General features: G+C 41.2%; 1 pseudogene; it reads right to left on the bottom strand.

The window, feature by feature from the left end:
* Window positions 1-20,588: 20,588 nt before the first annotated feature.
* Window positions 20,589-21,506, bottom strand: LOC147424004 (uncharacterized; annotated as a pseudogene).
* Window positions 21,507-25,967: the final 4,461 nt, after the last annotated feature.

Raw genomic sequence — 25,967 nt, 5'->3', positions numbered from 1 at the left:
AAAAACGGTCGGTTTTGCTGAATTTTTAAAAATCACTTGCTCTCCGAATTTGAAAAGGTGATACAAACAAAAGTTGTAGCTTGTGGGCTGAACTTTTGCCTCAAATTTTTTCATATTTTTTTGAGCTACGAGCTGTGAGCTATGATTTTATTAGTGGACCCCAGTTTTCCCATGCTATGCAGCCACACTCTCTCTTCCACTTTATCATTTTCCTCTTTCACACACACTTCTCCACTCATCAACCCCACCTCTCTCACCACTCCTCTTTGCACCCTACTCACCTTCTCCTCAACCTTGAAGAATAGGAGAAACCATGGTGAACTTATACCTTCCACACACAATTCCATTCCAAAATTGACCACCTAGTCTTATTTTTCCTCCTCCAAATTACCCATATCTATCAAAAAAACCACAAAATTCAGCCTCTTCTCTTAAAAGACAGCATCATGGTGGTTGATTACTCAACTTCAATTACCTTGTCTCTCAAGGAAGGTCAAGAGTGGAGAAAAAATGTACCGTCAAAGCTAGTGGACCGTCAACAAGCGTCAAAATTGGCCCTAGTCAAGACACTTGGAGCCTCAATCTTGTAAGAAATCCACCTTTTCTTACCTCTTAAGAGTTTTTCTTCCTTATTTGTATCCTACATGGATACTCCCATTGTAAATATCCAATTCCATTTGTAAATAAATACTAACTCTACTAACACTAACCCACTATGAAAAGTCCTATCACCTCCATTTCTCTCCTCTCTCTTTCCCCACCAACTTCTTGATAATTCCAAGCAAAAGAAATTAGATAAATTGCTTAAAATCTAGCCCAACCATGGTTAGAGGAGTAACCCTAGCCTTCAAAATCGCTATAAAAGGAGGGTGTAGCTAGCACAAAAAGGAGGGAGAAGAAAGAGCACTATGCTATAGCTTGAGAAGCCAAGCTCAACCTCTTGAGAAGGAGCTCTTGAGTGGAATCTCATTGGCATTAGGCATATGTATGTGTTGTATTAGGGGTGATTAGCAAGGGAACTCTATGCCATTGTAAGAGAGAGTGATCATTAAATTGAGAGTAGGAAATCTATCATTTCTCCTACTAGAGTAAGCCCAACATTTGCTGAATCAAGGAGGGTGAATTTGGACTAAGCATGGATACCTTGTCTCCCTTCCAACGTGAAGTCATGGACAATAATGATGTGTAAGTGTCTTGGTGTTTTATTTAAGTTCTTGATAGCTTGTCTCCGGGTATTGTTATCAATTTAGCCATAAATCCCACATGCTGTAAGAGGGCGACAGGGTGGAGAGGACTCCCCTGGCCTTAAGACAGTGATTGGGGTGGCTTTTTTCTTGTGATGTGTTGTGGTGTAATTTACTCAGGCTATGTTGAACAAATACTAATCTCACTTTGATTGGTCATGACAGATTTGTAAGAAGGCATTAGTGCAACAAGCACCCCCTTCCCCCTTCTCTCTCTTTCTTACATATATATATTTATGTTTGCTTGATCATTAACGATACACTTCAAAGCAGCCCGAGCACCATCTCTCTCTCTCTCTCTCTCTCTCTCTCTCTCTCTCTCTCTCTCGTGTTTTAGTGTATGAGAGTGTTCCATTGGTGTTAGGGTTAGTGTAAATTCCTTGCGTGTTTGTGGGTTGCTCTAACGATTCTCCTCTTTTGCGTCCTAGTTCGCTCTTAAACTAGGTGGTGCCCCTTGTGTAGTTGGGATTTTGCTGGGGGTTTGTTGTTTTGGTTTGTGTTGTGTTGTACCCTAGCCCCATTGAGCAGCACGGGAGCCTTGAAGGGTGTCTAGAGGCCGCTCTTCTTGTTGCCCGCCCCGGACCGCTTCAGCATCAAGTGCTAGTTTTATAGCATCATCAATCTGACTTTTTATCTACATGGCTTTTGCTTTCTGCAGATACCCCTAAACCAATTCCATCATCTTTGGCAAATATGTAGCTGCTATATTTTTATCAAATCCATTTGAATTGAAATTGTCAATAAACTGCTTTAATTGCTCTGGCATCTCCATCTTTACCTCCCACCCCGGCTCGTTTCACGTCGGGTTCACCAAAGATGTCGGGGGATATGTGTTCGCTTCGTAAGCTGGGCAGGTGCAAGGTCTCTGGTTGTAGGAGGTGTGAGAGACTAGATGCCAAGCACATAGAAAAAGACACTGAAAACACTTTAAATGCTAAAAATTTGACAACCAGAATGTTTTAAGCTGCTAATGATTAGCTGAAGTGAAATTTGATTACAAATGTTTGTTGTTAACGGCATTGATGATGTTAAGAGAGTTTAATGCTCTCAAATTAGATTATGACTGTAAATTTCTCACTTATGCCTGCCATTAGAGCCATTTGAAGTTGATTACGACTTACATATCCGGTAAACTTCACTCGCCTTATCTTTCCCTTGCCGAAATCTTCTTATCTGCTCTTGCCAAAATTTACTCACCTTATCTTTCCCTTGCCGAAATCTTCTTATCTGCTGTTGCCAAACTTTACTCGCCTTATCTTTCCCTTGCCGAAATCTTCTTATCTGCTCTTGCCAAACTTCATTCTTTCCCTTGCCAAGATCTGCCTTACCTGCTCTTGCAAAACTTTACTCGCCTTATCTTTCCCTAGCCGAAATCTTCTTATCTGCTCTTGCCAAACTTTTCTCGCCTTATCTTTCCCTTGCGGAAATCTTCTTATCTGATCTTGCCAAACTTCATTCTTTCCATTGCCGAGATCTTCACCGGCTTCACACCAAGCATCCTTTCCCTTCCTGAGTGCTTCACCGGCTTCAAGCCTGGAGCTTGCTCTTCGCAGCCGAGACAGAGAGAGAGAGAGAGAGAGAGAGAGAGAGAGAGAGAGAGAGAGAGAGAGAGAGAGAGAGAGAGAGAGAGAGAGAGAGAGACAGAGAGAGAGAGAGAGAGAGATTAACCCTCCCGGCTCCTCTATTTCGCCATGGCCGAGAGAGAGATAGAGAAACCTCCCTTACTTACCCTCCTTCTTCCTGCTTGCCTTTGAGCTTCTCCCCTCTTCTCATTCTCCCATTAGCCAAGGAGATTTGCCTCCGTAAGCCGAGGTAGAGAGAGAGGATAGAGAGCTTCCTTCCCCTCTTCTGCTTTCCCTTCAAATCCCTATCTTCTTCCTTGTTGTTGGAGCCCTAAAACTCCCCTCTTCTCTCTTCATTGATACCCCTCCTCTTCTTCACCTTGCTAAGCTTTTCCTTCCTTGGAGTCCTCGTTGATTCCTCTCACCTCCTCGTTGCCTCGAATTCCCCCTCGCATGCAATGCCCTCCTCTTTTATTAATAGCCCTCTCAAATTTGGCCCCCTACCACGCAGGGAGGGCGCCGTGACTGACGTGGCATGGGACTCCCTGCTATGACATGGCAGTGGCGGACGTCAACTTGCACAAAATTCAACGATTCTATCACCAAAAGGGTGTGCCCCAGCATGCACACCAAATTTCGCTACATGGTCGTATTCATCAGAGCTCGATACGAGCCGCTGCGAAGCGTTTTCTTACTTGCGCCATCTCTCCATGCTCGCTGCCTGCCCTGCTTCTTCCCATTTTTCCTCGTTTTCACACTTCCAAAAAACTCCCTAATTAAAGTGGGTGCCCATCTCTTGGGAGGCCAATTCCCCAAAACCCTTTTCTCGGGTGGCCTTTGGACCTCATCCCTACCCATGCATTTTGACCTAAAACACATAAATATAAAACACTGATATTAATAAAAATCTCAATTTTAATATTCATAGACAGACTATCTATTATTCATTAATCTTTATCAAATACTTCTCTAGTGTATTATTTAAAAAAAGAATATATGTTCTCTCTTAATATCTCAAACTCATTCATATAAGCTCTATTTAATAGACTATTCAACAATCTTTCAGATCGTGCTAAACGAAAGATATGTCGTACTACATTCTTTTTTTTTTTTTGGCACTTTAAGCACTTCAAAAATTAGTCCTATTACATGGGGCTAGACATATTGTTGAAGTGTACTTCTGGAACCCAAGCCCTTATCAAGAACTGGAAAAGAGGTTAGAATTGTGTTTCCCTCAGGCCCGTACATGCTTGAATGGGTGGATTGCAAAGGATGCATGCAGTAGAAGCTCATGGCTTGACGAGCAAGAGGAACAGATTCTCTTTCTAGTCTTGGGAGATTTTTGGAAAAAGTTTTCACAATTCAAAAAAAATAACGTGCTCTTTCTAGATGACAAATATCCTAGGTGTTGCTGGAACGACGGAGACTCCTATGTTATCTTGCGTTCTCTAGAGGACCGGATGGAAGACCAATGGGAGAGGTTTATGCATCATGAAGTTTTTCCATTTGTTTATGAGTGGAAGAAAACAAATAATTCATCGGATTTGAGTGGAAGAAAACAAATAATTCATCGGAGTTGATCACTACATGTAAACTAGATGCTAGAGGAAGAAGGTGAAAGACTCTTTGAAAAGATGAATTTGTGAGGGAAAAATTATCAAGCAGCAAAGGCAGAGTGTGGCCTCCATCACCTCCACGACCTTGTTATAAAAGGCCACCTTCTGGTCTCAACTGAAATCTTAAGAGTTGTGTACATGTGATCCTTGCCAGTGGTTTAGATAGCACTTGATAGTGGTTGAGAACTACTTGCTAGTTGTTTAGATAGCACTTGCATGTTGTCTATGAGATCCAAACTACATATACAATCAAGTGGTTCTAAATCACTTTCAAAGGCCTTCTAGATCAGTTGCTACGTCTTCTCATCCACTTGCAAGCGCTTTGAAAGTGGTTTGGAAAAGATTCTGAACCACTTGCTCGTGGTTTAGATAGCACTTGTAGGTGGTCAATGATATCGAAACTACGTATATAAGGGTGACTTGACAACTTTTGGGTGGCTTAAAGGGCCAAAATTTTTGTAAAATATGGTTGAATGTAGTTAAACGCACTTATAAGTGGATGGTTAGCTGTAAGCTACATGTACTTGAAAGAAAAAAAAAAGTGTGAAAAACGCTTCAGCTTTTGGATGAAGAACATAAGTTTTTATTAGGAATAGATACAAGAAAGCAGTACCCAATTATACTTTACAAGGTCAATGTGTTTTAAATAAGATTGGTTGTTACCATATACATGTGGTAGTGATGTGTGTGAACACACTAGGACCGTCAAGGTAGCTTTTCCCTCTTTTTAGGAGGTTTTTTCCGCCGAGCATTGTATATACTCCCATCACTCTAGGGCTATCTATCTTTCCATTGCACACTAAGTACCACACTCTCCATTGTGTGCCATGAGATTCCCTCGTCTTCTCTAAGCTGTGTGCATTTCTCTGCAACCCTAATTCCAACAATTGGTATCAGAGTAGTTTGCGTCCTCCCAAGCTTAGTCACCAGCTGCTCTAGCACACGCCTACTCACTTTCTCCAATTTTAGTAAGGTTTGGTGAGCGTTCACAGGTCAACAAATATTTTGTGGCTCAGATTTTTAATTCGGGCTCATTTTAGTCTCCGTTTCCACTACAAGCAGGTCTGCACAAGCAATTTTGTCAGTTTGTGCATAATTTTTGTTAGTGCCGTTTTCTGCATAACATGTGTCTTACAGTCTTCTATGGTTTGTGCTATATAGCACGTGTTGTTCCTGCTTCATTTCTCCTATTTTTGAGAATTTACCATGGTTGACAACAACACAGATGTGTTCAAGATGTTTGTTGCTGAGGAAAGATTGGATGGGGACAGTTACCCTATGTGGGCTTACATGATGCAACATGTTCTTATGTCAAAGGGAGTTTGGAATATTGTGTAGGGCATTGATGTACACCCTGGTTCATGGAATGCAGGCGATGTTGAGGATGTTGCAGGTCTTGCTGCAAGGATTGCTCCTATTAGAGCTATTTTTCCTACGATAGAACAAGCTTGTTGGGATGTAAAGGATGTGCGGGCTCATGCATTGATTGTGTTGTTTGTGAAGCACACCATTGTTCCTCACATTTGTTCAGCAAAATCTGCAAAACAGGCTTGGGATATTCTAGCAGGTCTTTATGCAAGCTGAAATGAGGCTAAAATTGTTTTGCTAAGTAAAGAGCTAGAATCGAAGACTATACATGAGGAAAATGATATGGACACTTTCCTTGAAGGTGTCAAGGATATCAATGAGCAACTTATTTTAGTGGGTGAAGTCATTTTCGACAGTTCCCTTGTGCAAACTATTCTTGATGACTTACCAGATTCATACCAGACTTTTGCTAGTACTTGGAGAATAATGATCCAAGGAAATCTTGAAGTTGTCAAGTTTGATGCATTATGCACATTGCTGTTGCAAGAGTCACTTTCCAAAAAAAACAAGACTAGGCAGCGTGTAGTGAACAGGATTTTTTTTCTTCTCAAAGAAATGGTGGTAACAGCAATGCAACCACTTCTTATGGTTCTGTTGCGAGTGGCAAAAATTCTGTTTCTAATACTTTTGATTGCAGCAATTCCTCTAGAAATTTTGGTGATAAGGGCAAAAAGAAGATGCGTCGCCATTATTGTAAATCTAATGATCACTTGATCAAGCAATGTCCTAAGTTGAAGCCCAAAGAGGCTAAGAAGAAAGAAGGTGGCTCCACTGCAAATGATGGTTCCTCTACAAATGCAGCCATTGTTGAGTCTTCTGTGTGCTGATGTTGATGTAGAATGGGCTTTTAGTGCAGAGTGCACTTATAATCCTATTGTCAATGATGTTTTCTTGTTAGTTGCTGCAGATTCACGTGTGTGGTATTTTGACAGTGGTGCTACCAAGCACATTACCTCACATCGTGAATTATTCACCTCTCTCGAGTTTGTCCCTCATGGGAATTCAGTCACTTGTGCCAACAATGCCTCTTATCCAGTTCAGGGGGTTGGAAAGATTGTGCTTATTGCTGCAAATGGCAGTTCTTCTACACTTGTTGATGCACTTTATGTACCTGGGATCAAGAAGAATCTTTTTTCTGTATCTGCACTTGGTAGACTTGGACTTGTAGTCAAATTTGTGGATGATAGATATACAGCTCATGATCTTAGTTTTGGTGAGTGATGAAATTGTTGCATCTAGACTTTTGTGTCGTGGGTTGTATAAGCTCACTTTGTATGACAAGTGTGGACAAAATTTTGCAAATGCAGTTGTAGATTCAAGGGCTGTTTCAGATGTAAAACTTTGGGATGCACGTTTTGGGCATTTGAATTTTGCCAGTTTGCTGTGTTTGCAAAAATCTGATATGGTTGCTTCTTTGCCGCCTCTTGAAGCACCTATCAAACATGTTTGTGAAGGCTGTATTTTGGGTAAAATGCAGCATTCTAAGTTTTGAAAGAATTGTTTGGTTAGGGCCACATGCAAATTGCAGCTTGTGCATAGTGAAGTTTGTGGGCCCATGCAAACTCCATCCTTGGGTAATTACCGGTACTTCGTGACTTTCATTGATGATTACTCCAGGCATGTCTAGGTATTTCCGCTAAAAGCGAAGTCCAAAGTTTTTATATGCTTCAAAAAATTTCTGGCTATGGCTGAAAATGTCTCGAAATGTACTATGGGCACCCTCAGTTCCGATCGAGGGGGGGGAGTATATGTCTCATGAATTTAATGCATTTCTGGCTAGTCTTGGGATAAATCACCAATGTACAGTGCCTTATACGCCTCAGAAAAATGGTGTAGCTGAGAGGAAAAATAGGTCACTTACGGAAATGGCACGATGTATGGTCAAGAGTCAAGCTTTACTAGATTTGTTTTGGCTCGAGGCTGTCAATTGTGCCACTTATGTACTTAACAGGTGTCCTACGAAAGTGTTGCAGTATATGACTCCATATGAAGCATGTCATGATACAAACCCATCTATTGAGCACATGTGTGTTTTTGGCTGTTTGGCTTATGTTTTAGTGCCACAAGTGCAATGCAAAAAATTGGATGATAAGGCTGTCAAATGTATTTTTGTTGGTTATAGTGCTGAAAGCAAAGGTTATAGGTTGTATCATCCGTAAACAAAGCGTATTTTGATTTCACGGGGTATAGTGTTTGTGGAAGATTCTGTTCAGCCCTTAATGTCATGTACTAGAGACAATAATGTAAGATCACAGGACATTTATGACACTTTGTTGCCTCTCTTTAGTGGTAAAAGTTTGAATATAAATTCCAATGAGGCAAATGTACATCCTATGGGGGTTTCTAAAAATGTTACAGATCAGCCTATTACTAATGCAGATGTACATGATGTACTTGATGAGGAAAGGGCTAAAAATGAGCAAGCTAGAGATATGCCAAAATGGCTGGTGCATACATTGCGTGACAGTAAATTGGATGCACCTTTGTCTAGTGATACTCGTTCAGGCTCTCACCATGCATCTTATGCATCAGATTGTTATGCTTTGGCTGTGTCTAGCCTACATGATGTTGAGAAACCTCTGTCTTTTGATGAAGCACATAATTCAAAAGATTGGATGGCTGCCATGCAATCAGAATATGATGCACTTATAGACAATGACACATGGACTTTATGTGATTTACCTCCTTGCAAAAAGGCCATTGGTACAAAGTGGGCCTACAAATTGAAATGCAAGCTGGATAGCGAGGTTGATCGCCATAAGGCTTGACTTTTTGCAAAGGGTTATGCACATAAAAAAGGCATAGATTATGAAGATACTTTTTCTCCCACTTGTTGTATGACTACTGTGCGTTTTCTTTTTGCATTGGTAGCTCATTTTGGTTGGGATCTACATCAATCACACATTGTTATTTCTTTCTTGAATGGTGACATATTTGAGGAAGTCTATGTAATGTAGCCTCACGGTTTTGTCAAGAAAGGACAAGAGGACAAGGTGTGCAGATGTAAGAAGGCTTTGTATGGGTTGAAGAAATCTCCTTGTCCTTGGTATGAGAAAGCTCACACTCATTTGGTCAAACAAGGCTTGCATAAGAGTCCAGCAAAAGGCACATTATATGTAAAGGTTGAGGGTGATGTACTTCTCATTGTGGTTCTTTATGTAGATGATTTGTTGATCACTGGACCAAATGAGAGACATATTGATGAATTTAAGGTTGATTTGAATGCTATTTTCAAGATGAAAGATTTGGGGCTGTTGCATCACTACTTGGGCATACAGTTTAAGCAATGTGATGGTGGTATTGCCTTGTGTGAGAAAAGTTACATAGAGACATTGCTATGTAAGTTCGGACTTGAGGATTGCAAACCTATTGCCACTCCCATGGAAATAGGTTTGAAATTGAGTCTACATGATGATGGTGTCCTGCAGATGTCACTCTTTACCAAACTACTGTTGGATGCCTCATTTATGTATGCAACACAAGGCCAAATATTCAGTTTGTAGTCTCACAGGTCGACAGATTTATGCATAGCCCAAGTTCTAAGAATTAGCAGGATGTCAAGAGGATTTTTCACTACCTTAGTGGAACTTTATATCTTGGCTTGTTTTATCACAAGGGGGATCATTTCCGCAAGACTTACATGCTTTTTTGGACTCAAATTGGGCTGGTTGTTTTGACACGCGAGTGTCCACAAGTGGTTTTTGTTTCATGCTTGGTAGTTCATGTATATCCTGGTTGAGCAAGAAGCAACCTACTGTGGCCACCATGTGCTAGCTCTCATACACCACATCACTCCAGGGGGATTTGTTACCATATACATGTGTTAGTGATGTGTGTGAACGCACTAGGACCACCGGGGCATTTTTTGCCTCTTTAGGAGGTTTTTTCCCCTGAGCATTGTATATACGCCCATCACTCTAGGGCTATGTATCTTTCCATTGCACAGTAAGTAGCACACTCTCAATTGTGTGCCTTGAGCTTCCTTTGTCTTCTCCAAGATGTGTGCATTTCTCTGCAACCCTAGTTCCAACATTGGTATCAAAGGGCATGCTATTGTAGATGTGCTCATACACGGTATCACTCAAAGTGTAGACATTAGGCTCATTTCTCTCAGGATACGAGGGGAACTTAAGGAATCAAAATAGGTGCTACATGGAAGTAGGAGGCCTATCATCTAATAACACATACTTATTGGAGTGTCCCTTTATTTTGTTGTAAAAGTGCCCCTCAATATAGAAGGAGTTCTTCTTTATCTGATTGCGCCACGCATCCTTCTGAGTCAAGGTGGATAGCCTCTTCTCCGTGCAACACCTCAGTATATAAAAAACAGAGTGTTCCTCCTCAGCATTGGCTGCATTGCCAAAGTTATCTCCAACTCGTAAGGCATCACTCAAATCATCATGATGGCCAGCATACATGGTGCATCAATCTCCTCATCACTTGAAACATCTTCATCTATCTCAGCCTCTAGTATGATCCTCAAGTATTGCCATGATTCTTTGTGAGATTTGTTTGCACATCTTCTCCATTGACCATGCTCACAAGCATGACAAAAGCAGGATAGATTTCTACACCTCAGTGCACTTGTATTTGTTAAAGAGAAACCATTCACACAATACATCAAACGTGATCCAATAATTTTCTTGCAATCCCATTCTATATCTCTCAGCACATCACCTGCCTTGATTTCCCACAAGACCCTATCAACCTTGTTTGCGGATGACCAACAATATTTCATATTGCTCATTGGGGTCAGGTAATTAACCACTATTGATGCATTATACAGGGGGGTTCCATCCACCTTTAATTGCTCATGGGTTAATGCCCTCTTTATGACTACACTAGCACCGTCATGTTCACCTTTTCCATGACCTCACCCAAAATAGTCGTGCATCATCTCAAGGCTAGTAAGCTGATCAGAAAACCTTGCAACAAGGAATAAAGGCATTTGTGCTTTGAATTGTGATGATGCAATATCAGACCATACCCAGGGTCGCACAAAAGAAAAAATTTGGTCCTTCTCGCCCATTGTCGAGCGCACATAGCAAATGTGAACCAAAATGCTCACCTGACTAGAATACCATTGCATGGATTGGATCTCATTCTAAATTTTAAAATTGTGATTTTTTTCAAAGTCCACAACAGAGGCAACAACATCACTTGGAAAACTATGTAGACACTCTTTGAACTGCTTGGCTTGCCATCTGTAGATGTAGTTATGTTTGATAAACTTGATCAACTTGCCTTTCATGAATGAAATGAAAATGGAGCACCTAATGTGCTCAAAAACAAGATATTTCCTTTTGTGGTACTGGCCATCTTCATGTATAGATTGTGTCTCCACACCAACAAAAAACTTTGCAGCCACCTGAAAGTTGTTTTATGTACTTCAAGAGGACAACATATAAGTTGTTTGGCACTGCACTGGTCGCATTTTCCCATCAAGAAGATGTGTAAATCAAACATGGAATTTTCTAGTTTAGGACACAAAAAGGACTCCCATAGTGTTGTGAGGCTCTCAAATGTTGACTTTGTAGCCCAGGGGATTCACCATGGAAAACTTATCGCACCACGTAAGGGCAGGTAAGGGGTTTTTTTTTACAATTTACATAAAAGTAGAAGTTAATGGCAAGCCCCCAATAATTTATCTCCCAAGCTTAAAATTAAGGGAGGGGGATATCATGTTTGGGGGGAGGGGGGATAACCTCGGTTGATTACTTGTAATGATTGGTCACCAATATGCATTATAACTCGGATGAGTTTAGGGGAAGTTTTTTATCGGGTCACACATCAAATTTTGCATCAAGCCGGTCATAGAGATAAGGGATGATTTAGATAAGGTCAAGGGTTAATTTACACCAGCTTTGGATTGGTCAAAAGTGGACGAGTAGCCAGAGTACAAGATGATTGGGCACATAGTTTGAAATTCAGACTAAGACACATTGAGGATATATTTAGTTATCAACAGAAGTGGTTCCTTAGTACGTCACTATGCTACACACTCTTTGACTACTTTTACTCATCTAGATCATGTCAAACCTAAATTTTATATGTAAGATAGGGGTATGATAGTTTTCTTCATTGATTTTCGTATAAGAGTAGAAAGGGGGGTCATATTCCCTAATATGAGTTGTATGTAGGGGTTTTATCAAATTTGTCCGCTCACAGGTGGCGTCCTGTTTGTATATAGAGTGAATCCCCCGGGCTTTGGAGCCACACATATACTGCCACTTAATGCAGGGTCACAAACATCACAAGCACAACGACATGATTCTTCATGTACTCCAAACCTACCTTGACGCATTTGGTTGAAATCATCTTTCAAGTAGATAGCTTGCACATGATATTTGCACCAACAGGTATTGCGGTCCCACAATTTTCAAACAGAAAAGGGCTTCAAATTCTCAAAGAATCTCAGTGAAATGCACATTGCCGGATGCATTTCCTGAAACCGCCTGTAAAAATCCACCTCACAAAAAACTAGGCAATAAAGAGATAATGTGAGAATAAATAGCCAAATTGGTTGGTACCATCACCCGGGTGAAAGCGTGGTTTGGTGGTACAAAAAAAGGACCTATTTTACTTCTACCAATGAAAAAGTGGGGACTAATAATTTTTTTGTAGTTAAGGTCAAAAATTTTCGGACGTTGTGTTTTGATATTCTTCTTTTGAAGATCTATCCAAACCGCTTATAGGTGATTGAAAAAGGTCATCAAACCACTTTCAAGTTGTTTGTTCACCACTTCCAATCACCTTCAGGTGGTTTAAAATCTTTAAAGTGCTTACATAGGTTCTCACCTGAGCACTGTAAACCACCTATAGGTGATTGAAAGTGGTCATTAACCACATTCAAGTGGTTTGCTTACCCCTTTCAATGACCTTCAGTTGGATAAAACCCAAATCTTGGGGTTTGTAAAAGCACTCAAGAGGAACATTTACCACTTAGAAGTGGTTTTGCATGTTTAAGAGTGACTTTGAGCTACTTAAAACTACTAGAAGCACTTAAAACCACCTTAGGGTGATTGAAAAAGTTCATCAAACCACTTTCAAGTAGTTTGTTTACCACTTTCAATCACCTTCAGGTGCAATACGTACAGGTGGTTTGAAATCTTCCAAGTGCTTACATAGGTTCTCACCTAAGCATTTGGCAGATTTCAAACCACTTGAAGCACCAAAAACCACCTAAAGGTGATTAAAAAGGGTTGTCAAACCACTTTCAATCATCTTCAGGTGGTTTGAAATCTTCAAGGTTCTCACCCAAGCACTTGGCTTCAATCACCTTCAGGTGGTTTGAAACAAACCACTTTCAAGTGGTTTGTTTTTTACTTTCAATCACCTTCAGGTGGTTTGGAAACTTTTAAGTGCCTACATAGGTGCTTCTAAGCACTTGGTAGATTGCAAGTGGTTATTAAGATACTTTAAAGTGGTGAAAAACTATTTTAGCACTTGGCAAAGTACAAGCTTCCACCCTAAGGGGGTTGAAAGAAGTATTTTAGGTACTTTAAATCACTATCAGTACTTTAGATTCTTTGGAAAGTACTTGAAGGCCAATTAAACCACTTTTCGATTGTTTTCGCAGTACTGAGAGGTTTTTTACAATTTGAAAGTGATTATGACATCCTGAAAGTGGTGAATAGTGGTCATTATACTACTTGAAAGTGGTTTTTTATAGTTTGATTGTGGTTGTGACAGATTAACAGTGATGAACATTGGTCAATGTACTACTTGGAAGTGGTTGATAATACCTGAGGTTGATCCAACAAATGAAATGGATGCATAAGAACAGTTTTTTTGCCGATATGCCTTTGACATATGTCCTTCTTGTTTGGAGAGACTCGGTCTTTGCCATCCGAAAACCAAACACAAGCTCCTTAATGTCGTCTATGATGTTTGTAGAACAATGAGCTTCCCATTGATATCCTAAGACTAGAAAAGGAATTTTCTCATCCTCTAAATGGAGGAGTGCATTTGCAAAACCAATGTTTCTTCTGTGTATGCCCAATGACTTTGCAAGTGCTCTATCCGTAAAGGGGTGTGCATCTACTTCGTCCCTTGAATTAATGCATGGCATCACTATTGCCCTCTTGAAAACCATTTTGTAGCTAAGTGTAGGACCTTAACTTCTGACAAGGTGTTGCGAATGTTGGCAAAGCACTACTCTGTGTATAGAATGTGCTGAGTTCTACGGGTTGCAAAATATTGGTTGTTGCTGGATTAATAGTTCAGAAATCTCTCCTTGGATTTTTTATGTCAATCGTTATGTCTACTCTTGCCAGCACCTTGACATGGCACAAAGAATCTTCCTTTTCTTCTTCTCATCGAGTTGGACATCCTTTCGCTTTTCAGAACAGAAAGTCTACTACCTTTGTCTCTCTCTTTGTTCCCTTTTCCTTGCCGTCAAGTAATTGTGTAAGAAGAGTGTGAACTGCTTGCAAAACTCTGCTTGACTATATACTGGTAGGCACGAAGGCGGCCAGATCAAGAAAACCTAAAGAAAAAGAGCTCAACGATGAACATACATCATGAAGACTCCAGGCATCAACAAGACCAAACATGTCACAGACACTCACACACACCTAACTAGTGAGAAGGATCCATCCTATCTGTAGGTAGAGAGAGAGAGAGAGAGAGAGAGAGAGAGAGAGAGAGAGAGAGAGAGAGAGATGGAGAACTAAGCACACAAGGTAGAGAACTGCATGCAGAGGAAAAAAATGGAATGTGCTACAGAAACACCTCACAAAGAATGAGAGAAAGGCACTATGCTCTATGCAAAATCCACGCACAGACAATACTCTAAACCTGTATCCTTATGCAAAACCCCCATGTAGAGAAGGAGACAAAGAAGGTTTCTGTACATTCAACACGTCCAATAACTACCGAGGGTGGTAAAAAATGCATACCCCTCTTTAAAAAAAAAAAAATCCCCCCATCTTCATTACGCATCATCGAGTTTCCTCCCCCAAAAATAAAATGTAGACTCAAAATCTCTCAAAAACTACTTTAAAAAGGAGTGTCCAAGGCATCCCTTTTTGGACCACCTATAGATGCTTTCACCCATCCAAAAGAGAAAGAACATTTGCCGGATTTCCTATCCTTAAATTCATATTCTGCATAGCATGCACACTGCACTTGACCCTTATAAGTGTGGTACTAACACTTGTAGGCCACCACCTTCTTAGCTTGGGATTCAATGTTAATAGATTCTTAAAATTAATGTTAGCTCACCAAGTCATATTTTGGATAGCCACACCCTAGTTCAAAGTCCATATGCTTGATCTTGTGGTGCCTTCTCCTCTTTCTAGTATCTGGCTACTCTATACCTTTAAACACCTTCTCCTTGCCTTTGTGAGATAGTTTCCACTCAGTCTCAGTTTCCCTTTCACCTCTCGCTCTCTTGTTAGCCAAGGCATCCATGTCCTGCTTATCCACCCTGATGATGTTGACCCTAGGGACCTCACCATTATTTGGCATAGCTGGTGGAATTGGATTATCAAGTGCCTTCTGTCTTTGGACTTTAAGCTGACTTTTCCCTCTCCAAACAATGGGTAGATGCCTCCTCTTTCCCTAGGAAGATGCAGGAAATCTAGCACATAATGAGCCTCTTCTCCACAGTTATAACATCAACTTTACAATGGCCTAGCCCTACATCTTCTTCCTCTTGGCTATCACATGCTCATCACACTTAATTGAAACTAATATATTTTCTCAAAAATAAATCCTAGATTGTATGTACCCAATGCTATGGAACATCTGCCATACCTTGATTTTTTGGATTCCTATCTTGGATAGCATCACAAGGGCTCTAAGGCTAACGAGGAATCATCACCTTGTATCACATCACACCCTACTTGATTTTCTTCACTACATCATTGTACTTCTCTGGGCTTTCAAAGCCCACCTTTTCTTGCACCTTGGAATGCAAGCATGCCATGAATTTATTTATCTTGAAATATTAACCATTAGCCAACTACATGGCTAACGTGATTCAAAATGATAAAGAAACAAATCAAATTATTCACTTACATCTTTCTTGAGGGCCTTCAACATTGCATCCGTCTTCATTGGAGATGCCTCCTTGTGGAATTATGTAAAAATCACGTCTATAGAGCCACCCATGGATGAATCAACCTGCCTTCTAATGCTTCAAACCACACCTTAGCTTTGCTATGCATCACTAATGGAAAATTTTTCATCTTGATATCCTAGTTAGGCATACGTAATGATAGCATAAACAACTTGAAAGCTCCCATCCATTCATATGGATTCTCTTCACGTAGCCATGATTCCCAACATAAAAAACCACTCCTTTTTTTCAACCAATGAGCGATCAGTGCACGTCCTTCGTGGGGGAACCATAAGATGGAGAGGGGGAATAAGGAACAAACCCAAAACACACATAGATTGCCTCTCTATACCTCAAGGAATTCACAACATGTCTGCCTTCTCAAAGACACCTTTAAAACAACCAAATACACTAGGATGAAAGCCTAAAAAGGTGGTCAGGTTTTAGGAAAAATTTGGTGGATCACTTTGGTCCTCTCATATTGGTGAGGGTCTAGTCTAAGCAAATAAAGGGGGAACCAAGGTTTGAAAACATCACGTCAAGATTTCATCATTTTTTGGAATGCAAGCATGTAAAAGGTAATCTGCTAGTGCTAGCACGCGCCAAGGTTTCTCTCCATGCATTGCTCTTGCTTGCAACACTTTTAGAGCTCAATGTCTTATGTGTTGTGCCAGTAGTTCCATGGGATTGATCCGAGCAATTTTTTCTTGAAGCTAGTGAAATCTCTCTCTCTCTCTCTCTCTCTCTCTCTCTCTCTCTCTCTCTCTCCAACAAAAAACGCAGCCGTTTTTTACCTAGTAGACAACAGCTCAGTCTTTTGATCATAACTTCTTCATCTGAACTCCAATTTGGGTGATCTATAGCCTCAATCAAAGAGCACGAAGCCCTATATGCATTCATATAAAGACAAAAAATTTTAGAGTTATGGACGTCATTTCTGTAACAGCATTTTCAAAGTGAACAAGTTCAAGAAAATTGACTCTCATTATTTATTTTACATACAATGTCTTCCGGCACCCGCAAGGGTTCTTCTTCTTCAACAAGGTCCACAACCCTTGTGGAAAATGATCCAAAATCTCCTAAGTGTGGAGATAGTAGCACAAACACCCAACCAACAACGTCGCAAACCATGATCATGGCATACATGGTATCATTGCAAGAGACTATAAACAAACAAGGCGAACACTTACGAGCACTTGCAATGGAGAATGGCACATTGAGGGCATTTGTGGTTGAGAATGAGAATCTCAAGAAGACACTTGAGATGCAAACAACACGTTGATGCAACTTGAAGAGGAAGTCAAGGAATGTAAATGCTCTCTTGTAGACTTGAATGCTTTGAAGGAGCGGATGAGCAAAGTAGAGCATGACCATGTATTGAAAGAGGAGAAATTTGACACCATGAGCTGGGATGTATGTGACATGAAAAATGTATGCACAAACAAGTCTTGGGCTGATGTATGTGGTAGTAATGTGGTTTCTAATTCCTCACTCATGCAAGATATGGTTCAAAGAAAGAATATTGAGAATGTGGATGTGGAGGAGTTGAAGGAACGGGAGCAAGAGACTGTAAACAAACAAGGCGAACACTTACGAGCACTTGCAATGGAGAATGGCACATTGAGGGTATTTGTGGTTGAGAATGAGAATCTCAAGAGGACACTTGAGATGCAAACAACACGTTGATGCAACTTGAAGAGGAAGTCAAGGAATGTAAATGCTCTCTTGTAGACTTGAATGCTTTGATGGAGCGGATGAGCAAAGTAGAGCATGACCATGTATTGAAAGAGGAGAAATTTGACACCATGAGCTGGGATGTATGTGACATGAAAAATGTATGCACAAACAAGTCTTGGGCTGATGTATGTGGTAGTAATCTGGTTTCTAATTCCTCACTCATGCAAGATATGGTTCAAAGAAAGAATATTGAGAATGTGGATGTGGAGGAGTTGAAGGAACGGGAGCGACGTTCCAAGAACATTGTTATTCGTGGAATTCCCGAAGAGAAGCTAGAGACACATCGTTCTCTTGCCATTGTTATCAAAGATTTCTTCAAAACTCACTTTGACATGTCTGAAGTTATGGTCTATGGGGCACATAGAGTGGGGAAGCAAGGACCTCCTCGCTCGGGAGAACGGCCAAATGTATGCACCATGCGAGATGAGACCAAGTGAAAGATTATCCTTGATAATAGTTGGATCTATGTGAGGGATACAAGATGTTTTGTATGTGAAGATCGCACTATTAAGAAACAAAATATGTGTCACAAGGCATATGAGGAAAAGAATAAGAAAAAATGGAGATCTCTCATGAAGAAAATGTGTCCAAGGAGGAGAAAAGTCCCTCGAGAAAATAGGGATGTGTGACCTATGAGACCGAGTTACAATTGAAAATATGCTTTTGGAATTGTAATGGATTCCCATGGAATGCGGGGGTTGGCATTGATGAACTAACAAGCAAAGCCGATGTTGCACTTCTTGTTGAAACTTGGGAGCATGATACACAAAGGATTAACGGTTTGAAGAATTACAATGTACATTCATTGATGTGGTAAAAAAACCTTAATTAAGAAGAGGACAAGGATGGGTAGCATGTATTTTTGGGAAAGGATTGGAAGATTTTGTATCAATTGTGAAATATGACAAGTACAAACGTTGAAAAGGGGAAAATGAGAAAACCACCAACACACAATCTGAATGCCTCTCTATAGCACAGTGATTCACATCACCCCTATCCCCTAGTAAACACACACTTAGACTCCTGATCAATGTCCAAGCCCGATCCTGACCAACCCCGACTACATATCCAGTCTAAAAGCATGACATATTGGCTTCACTCTATGAACTTTCAAAGCAACTCAATGGCCGACAACACACATAGGCCTTGCACAAGCTTTGGCATGCATCTACTCTACCTTAATCTTCTTAACTTTATGATAAACACAAACACTTCAAGATCCTTGGCATACACAACATTCACATAGAGAGCGACATCACTCTTTCGTAAAACCACATGAGATATGCCACCCACATATAGGCATGAGAGGAAGAGAAAGATAATATTCCCTTAAGTACAAAAAACAAGGGGGTTGTGATGATGTCGATGCATTTGGATATGATTTGGGAAGTGGATAATGATGTCCTTTTTAGAGAAAACACCCTCCTTCTCTTTCTTGTGTAGTTGATGGTGCACCACTAGCCTTGTAGCCACCAATGTTCCCCTCACTGCTCCTCAACACCTCGGCAGCTCATGACTCTACTCAAGAAACCAACGTAGCTTTCTCCACCTTCTACAATTGGTGGCCACCAACCTACGTTCTCAACCCCAACTAGCTCTTGATCTGAGGCTACTCCCTATCTTGCCATGGAGGCTCCCTTCTGATTGCTTTCATAGTCCTAGTTCGAATGTTCACGGAACCTCCCCATGCAGCTCTTGACTCTGCATAACCTGTGGTCCTCCTTGTAAACAGTGCCCCCTTGTGGCCTTTCCAATCTTCCTTTCTCGGCTACTGCATATGGAATCCCGTCATGTTCATCTGCTCCCCAACTCACGGCTCTCACCACACAGCCGGCGGCGGCCTCCCTCTTGCTCCGCTATATTGCCTTTCCTCTTGAGCAGTCCCTTGCCTGCTTTTCTTTGGCCACTAGCGATATTGCTAGTAGTCCCACTCTCTGTAACTGACCGGCCCCCCAACACCCTTTGTAAATGGATTTCTCTTTTGCTTTTGAATGGCCACCAGGTATCGCATCTGTCTCTCCCGTCATGTTGCTCCGACTCGTGTCCTTCCATCTGCAGCAGCACCACTTCTTTTACTGTTTTAATTTCTAGCTTAAGCTTCCCTAAAAAAAAAAAAAAAAACCCCAGCTCGACCCCATTTCACACGCCTACAAATATTGAAGTGGACAAAACTTCACCACATATAAATGCTCATGCTTAGTTCCTTGTCAGCCTTCTTAAAGCTCTGCCCTGCATGAAATTTTATAAGAAGGATCATCTTTACCGGCGCTGATGAGCCCACGGCCACTAGTCATATATAATGTTTGATCAAGAGATGATAGGTATTTCTTTCAGGCACCTAGAGAGCCCTAAACTCACCAAAAATGAGCAAGCATTGTGCATACATCCTGGTACTATTGGATGGAGATATACATCAACCTTTAGTATCCTTAAGAACTCCATTCAGCAAAGCTTTCGAACCACATTTGACCTATTAAAAGTGACATTTTGCATACACATCCCAATCACATTTGCCACAATCTGCATCTAGCACTTGGTCAAGTATTCCCCCAATCAGGTGACTGATTTCCATACTGCTGCTAATGGCACTTCCATGGGTCGAAACAGTTTGGGTGCACCATCATTGCCCATCCCCTCGTTGAGAATTCATGCTCAACCATAGTATGATTTAGATAAAATAAGATTGTAAAGAGAGTATGATATAACATAGATATATAGATTGCATAAAGAAAAATTGATATAGTGGCTATATAGATAGGATACATATAGAGAGAAGAGCGTCTCATGTTGCATCACCCTCCAGGGTAAAATGTAAATCTTGGAGCTTCCCCAAGCATGGTGTTTCTCCACCTGGATCAAAAACAAAACATTGGACGTGGCCATCCATTTGTAAAGCATGCATATCGAAGCCTCTCTTTGCACTTGCAGGCCAAAAGACATATGACTTCAAATTCTCTTCATAGCATAATTCTTCAGCACCATGCATCCATAATCCTTCCTACCAACCATAAGCATACTTTTCATCACTTGAAGCACCGATACCATAATCTGCTATCATGTCATCTGCTAGAGAGCTCTCCATAGCATAGTCTTTATCATATGAGCTCTGAAACCTGCATAGTACACTGTGCAAAACAACCTGCAACAACATATCCATCAACAACACAGCACATAGCTTCAAAACCATGCCATTTGCTTGAGCCTGCTGCATAGGCAATCAAACTTCCCTTTGCAAACATGTATCCAAACCCTCTGTAAATGGCTCCAAGGCCACCTTTTCATACTCAAGAGTATGACCTGCTAGAGCTTCAATTTGTTCTTCAAATACCTCATCACCAACAAGGTTCGCGGCACCTTCCTCTTTGCATGGAGCATCACTCTTATAGGCTGCACCTGTATCATTTTCCATAGAGTCATTTGCCGGAGCTAGCTCTGCACGGACACACACAAACTCCAAAACTTCAAAGTGCACCTCGACATGCCGACCAAGGCAAGGTTGCCCCACCCCCTGCATAGATAAATCCACTTGACCTACCACAGGTTCTGTTCCTAGCTCCTGCAATTCATCCTCAAAAACCTACTCTTCAATTAGGTCTAATGCACAATCAAACCATATTTCTTCTAGCAAGGACTCACCACCACTAGACACAAGAGAAGGCTTCTCGACTGGCCAGTTCACACAAGGCATTTCCACACTTGCACTATGCTTCTCCTTGACCTCCAACTGGCTGCCAGGCAACGCGTATACATCTTTCTCAACTTCACCTACATAAAAAACATCATAAGTCTCATACCTAGAAGACAAAGATTCTATCTCCCATGTAGCGTCTATTTCCGAAGCATTGCTAGAGCTCTGAGAGCTGCTAGACTCTTCTTTTGAACTTCCCGATTCTTGGACCATTTCTAGCTTTTGCATTACTGGTTCTGGAACCAACACTTCTTCTTTAAGATCTTTTATCACCTCGTCCTCTTGAGGAAACAAACTGGGTGGCACTCCGAATATGCCCCTCTGTATCTTTTGAGATCTAGTTGGCACTTGTTATACCTACTCTAGCCTGGCATCAGCTTCGACATGCGCTTTGATCAAATGCATATCAATAAAAGGAGCTTTTACCTCTTGATGTTCATCCATCTGTTTGGGCCTAGGTCCACTGGTGGCTGCCGTGAGTATACACTGTACTATACGGTAATCCTGCCTCCATCTTCTTTTCCATCTTTCGACTCTTTTCTCTGGTGACTCTGATAGCTTCGTTATAAGTCCTTGGATCTTCATATTCCACTCTCTCACGAACATAGGGATGCAAGCAAGATATAAATCTTTCCAGCTTAAAATATCCCACATTAGTTGCTTGGGTAGCAGCCACAAAATCCCCCCAATAAGCTTCAAATCTATCAACAAAGGGATTGAAATTTGCACTTATGTCCTACTGCAAGCCTTTGATCTTTTCATCTGCTTTTGAGGCCGACACCACCTTTAAATACCTTTGAAGAAATTGCTCGCGAAACCCGACTCAATTCGGCTTGTGCACATCTTCTAAGCCATTGAACCAAGTTTTTGCTTTGCGTCGCAACACCAAAGGTAGAGCCTGGAGCTTTGACTCATCACCTGGCATTCGAAGTACTGTCAGCATAAATAGCTCAAAATCGGCAATCCAATCGTCTGCATCTTCATCTCCTTTGAACACCGGACCAAACTCCTGCTTCATCTTGATTCACAAAGAAGCAATCAGTGGATCCTCAGTGGGGGCACCACAAAATGGAAAGGGGGAAATGAGAAAACCACCAGCACACAATCTGAATGCCTCTCTATACCCTAGTGATTTCACCTCACCCCTATCCCCTAGTAAAAACACACCTAGAGTCCCGGTTTACAAACAATCAATGTCCAAGCTCAATCCCGACCAACCCCGACTACATATCCAATCTCAAAGCATGGCATATTGGCTTCACTCTATGAACTTTCAAAGCAACTCAATGGCTAACAACACACATAGGCCTTGCACAAGATTTGGCATGCATCTACTGTACCTTAATTTTCTTAACTTTATGATAAACACAAACGCTTTAAGATCCTCGGCATACACAACATTCCAATAGAGAGCAACATCACTCTTTCATAAAACCACCTGAGATATGGGACCCACATATAGGCATGAGAGGAAGAGAAAGATAATCTTCCCTTAAGTACCAAAAAACAAGGGGGTTGTGACAATGTTGATGCATTTGGATTTGATTTGGGAAGTGTACAATGATGTTTTTTTCAGATAAAACACCCTGCTTCTCTTTCTTGTGTAGTTGATGGTGCACCACTAGCCTTGTAGCCACCAAAGTTCCCCTCACTGCTCCTCAACACCCTCGGCAGCTCATGACTCTACTCAAGCAACCAACGTAGCTTTCTCCACCTTGTACAATTGGTGGAAACCAACCTATGTTCTTAACCCCAACCTAAGGCTACTCCCTATCTTGCCATGGAGGCTCCCTTTTGATTGCTTTGATAGGCCTAGTTTGTGTGCTCACAGCACCTCCCCATGCAGCTCATGGCTCTGCACGACCTGTGCTCCTCCTTGTAAACAGTGAACCCTTGTGGCCTTTCAATCTCCCTTTCCCGGCTACTGCATATGGCATCCCATCATGTTCATCTGCTCCCCAGCTCAAGGCTCTCACCACAGAGTCGGCGGCGGCCTCCCTCTTGCTTCGCTATATTCCCCTTCCTCTTGAGCACTCCCTCGCATGCTTTGCTTTGGCCACTAGCGATATCGCTAGAGGTCCCACTCTCTGTAATTGACCGCCCCCCCCAACACCCTCTCTAAATGGCTCACTTTTTTTTTGCTTTTGCATGGCCACTAGGTGGCACATCTATCTCTCCCATCATGTTGCTTCGACTCTTGTCCTTCCATTTGCAGTAGTGCCACCTCCATGCAGTGCTTCTTTTACTTTTTCAATTTCCAGCTTAAGCTTCTTTTTTTTTACAAAAAAGACCCCAGCTTGACCCCGTTTCACACGCCTACAACTATTGAAGGTCGACAAAACTTTACCATATATAAGTGCTCATGCTTAGTTCCTTGTCACCCTTTTTGAAGCTCTACCCTGCATGAAATTGTATAAGAAGGATCATCTCTCCCAGCGCCGATGAGCCCATGGCCGCTCGTCATAATGTCTTATCAGGAGATGATAGGTATTTGATTCACGCACCTAGAGAGCCCTAAACTCGTCAAAAATGAGCAAGATTTCTGCATACATCCTAGTACTATTGGATGGAGATATACATCAACCTTTAGTATCCTTAAGAACTCCATTTAGCAAAGCTTTTGAACCACATTTAACCTGTTAAAAGTGACATTTGGCATACACATCCCAATCACATTTTCCACAATCTGCATCTAGCACTTGTTCAAGCATTCCCCCATCAGGCGACTGATTTCCATACTACTGCACTGGCACTTCCATGGGTCGACACAGTTTGGGTGCACCAATGTTATGTATGGCTTAAAATTATGACACCAAAAAGAGCACCCATTTTTGTAGCCAGTTGTTCCTACATTCCTCATAATGATTCTCCCTTTTATGCTTGCATGGATAGAGATCATCCATTTTTTGATTTAGAAGAGTACATTGCTTATGTCAAAGGTGAAGGTGATGTTATTGTATTTGGGGATATGAATGCTCGCACAAAAACATTGCAACATGATACGCAACAATTTGATATGCCATACATTTTAAGGAAGTTGGAGGAAGTTCACTTGTATGATCTTTTTTCAATGGATGAGAAAGAGCCGTATCACTATGGAAAATTACTTTTACACATGTGTAATAGCTCAGGCATTCTCATTGCCAATGGTGTATCTTTGTGGAGTGGAACCAATGGATTTAAATGTAGGAGACATAATGGGGACAATGTGATTGACTATATGCTACTCTTTGAAGACATCATGTATCACATCAAGAGTTTTATGTTTGGCCAATGCACCCTGGAGTTCGATCATTGCACCTTATGTATTGGCCTTTCATGTGGAGAAGCAACTAAGCATGATAATCTCACCCAAAGGAAAGAGAAATTATCACTATGTATGGATTTCAAACAGGCACCAATCTACATTGAAATGGTTCAGAAAAGATTATGGATGAAGAAGCTTCAATATGATGCACCATTCGAGACTAAATGGGAAGCTTTCAAGAAAGTTATTTGTTCTCGTGTTGAAAAATTTTCTATGGTATCAACAAAGATAGATCACGCAAAAGTGGTTTGATAAAGAATGTCAAGATGCTCAAAAGTCCTTGATAAATCTTGATGCAACTATGGACAAAGACAACTATCAAAGTCATTTTCATACATACAAGGCATTGATTCAAAAGAACAGAAGAACATGGGAAGTAAAGAAACAACTTTTCCAAGTCCACGAAAAGGCACATACATGTGGAAGATTTTGGAGAAACTTGAGGGACAAGCTGGTTGAGAATTTTGGTAACTTGAGTCTTGTGGATATATACACACAATGTGGGCAATTATATGAGCAAAAAAATGCTGAAAAACGCAATTTTATGGTTCACTCCCATGTATGCCCTCTTTTTTTACAATTGAAGATGTATGCGATAGGCTTGAAAATTTGGCCACTCGCAAAGCGGGAGATCTTCAAGGTATCAAGCGAGAGATTATCAAATGGACGGGAGATTTTACCCATGAGTGGATGTGTGATATTTTCAACCTTGCAATTCAACATGGTATGCCTTTTGATTGGAGTACTAATTGGGTTAAGCCTTTGCATAAAGGAGGGGATGTAAAGAATGTAAACAACTATCGGACTATAATGATTGGGTCTCTTATGGCAAATTTGTTTGGGTGCATAATGGAGATGAAATTGAGTGATTGGGTTGAAGATAATGACAAGCATGGAAAGGGACAAGCAGGTTTTTGTCGTTGCCATAGCACCATTGATCATCTTGTCAATCTTCGTGTTCTCATGGACGAAAGTCGGTTGAAAGGCAAGCGACTCTATTTTTGTTTTGTGGTGGACTTTAAGAAAGCCTTTGATATGATCCCACGTAACAATTTGTAGAGAAGGATGGATCGAAGTGCTAACATGAGCAAAGCGAATCCCGAACCCCGACGGCCTCTAAAACGCCGGGCCGAATGGCGCGCCTCGAGCATGTCACGGTAAAGCGAACAAGGGACACCACCTATCTTTGAGTGGCTAGGACGTAGACCATGATGATATGAACACCGCAAAATTACACACAAACACACACACACAGATAGATAGATAGATAGAGAGAGAGAGAGAGAGAGAGAGAGAGAGAGAGGGATTGACCAAATGATGAAAACCCTCAGGGGTGTAAGGGAGAGTTATTTCTGTAGTATTTACAATGACCTTCCTTCCAG

The sequence above is a fragment of the Adiantum capillus-veneris genome, chromosome 26, assembly GCF_014529385.1.
Source record: "Adiantum capillus-veneris isolate H3 chromosome 26, ASM1452938v2, whole genome shotgun sequence".
Taxonomy (NCBI): domain Eukaryota; kingdom Viridiplantae; phylum Streptophyta; class Polypodiopsida; order Polypodiales; family Pteridaceae; genus Adiantum; species Adiantum capillus-veneris.
The sequence above is the reverse complement of the archived record's forward strand: the minus strand, read 5'-3'. Positions and strand labels throughout refer to the sequence as shown.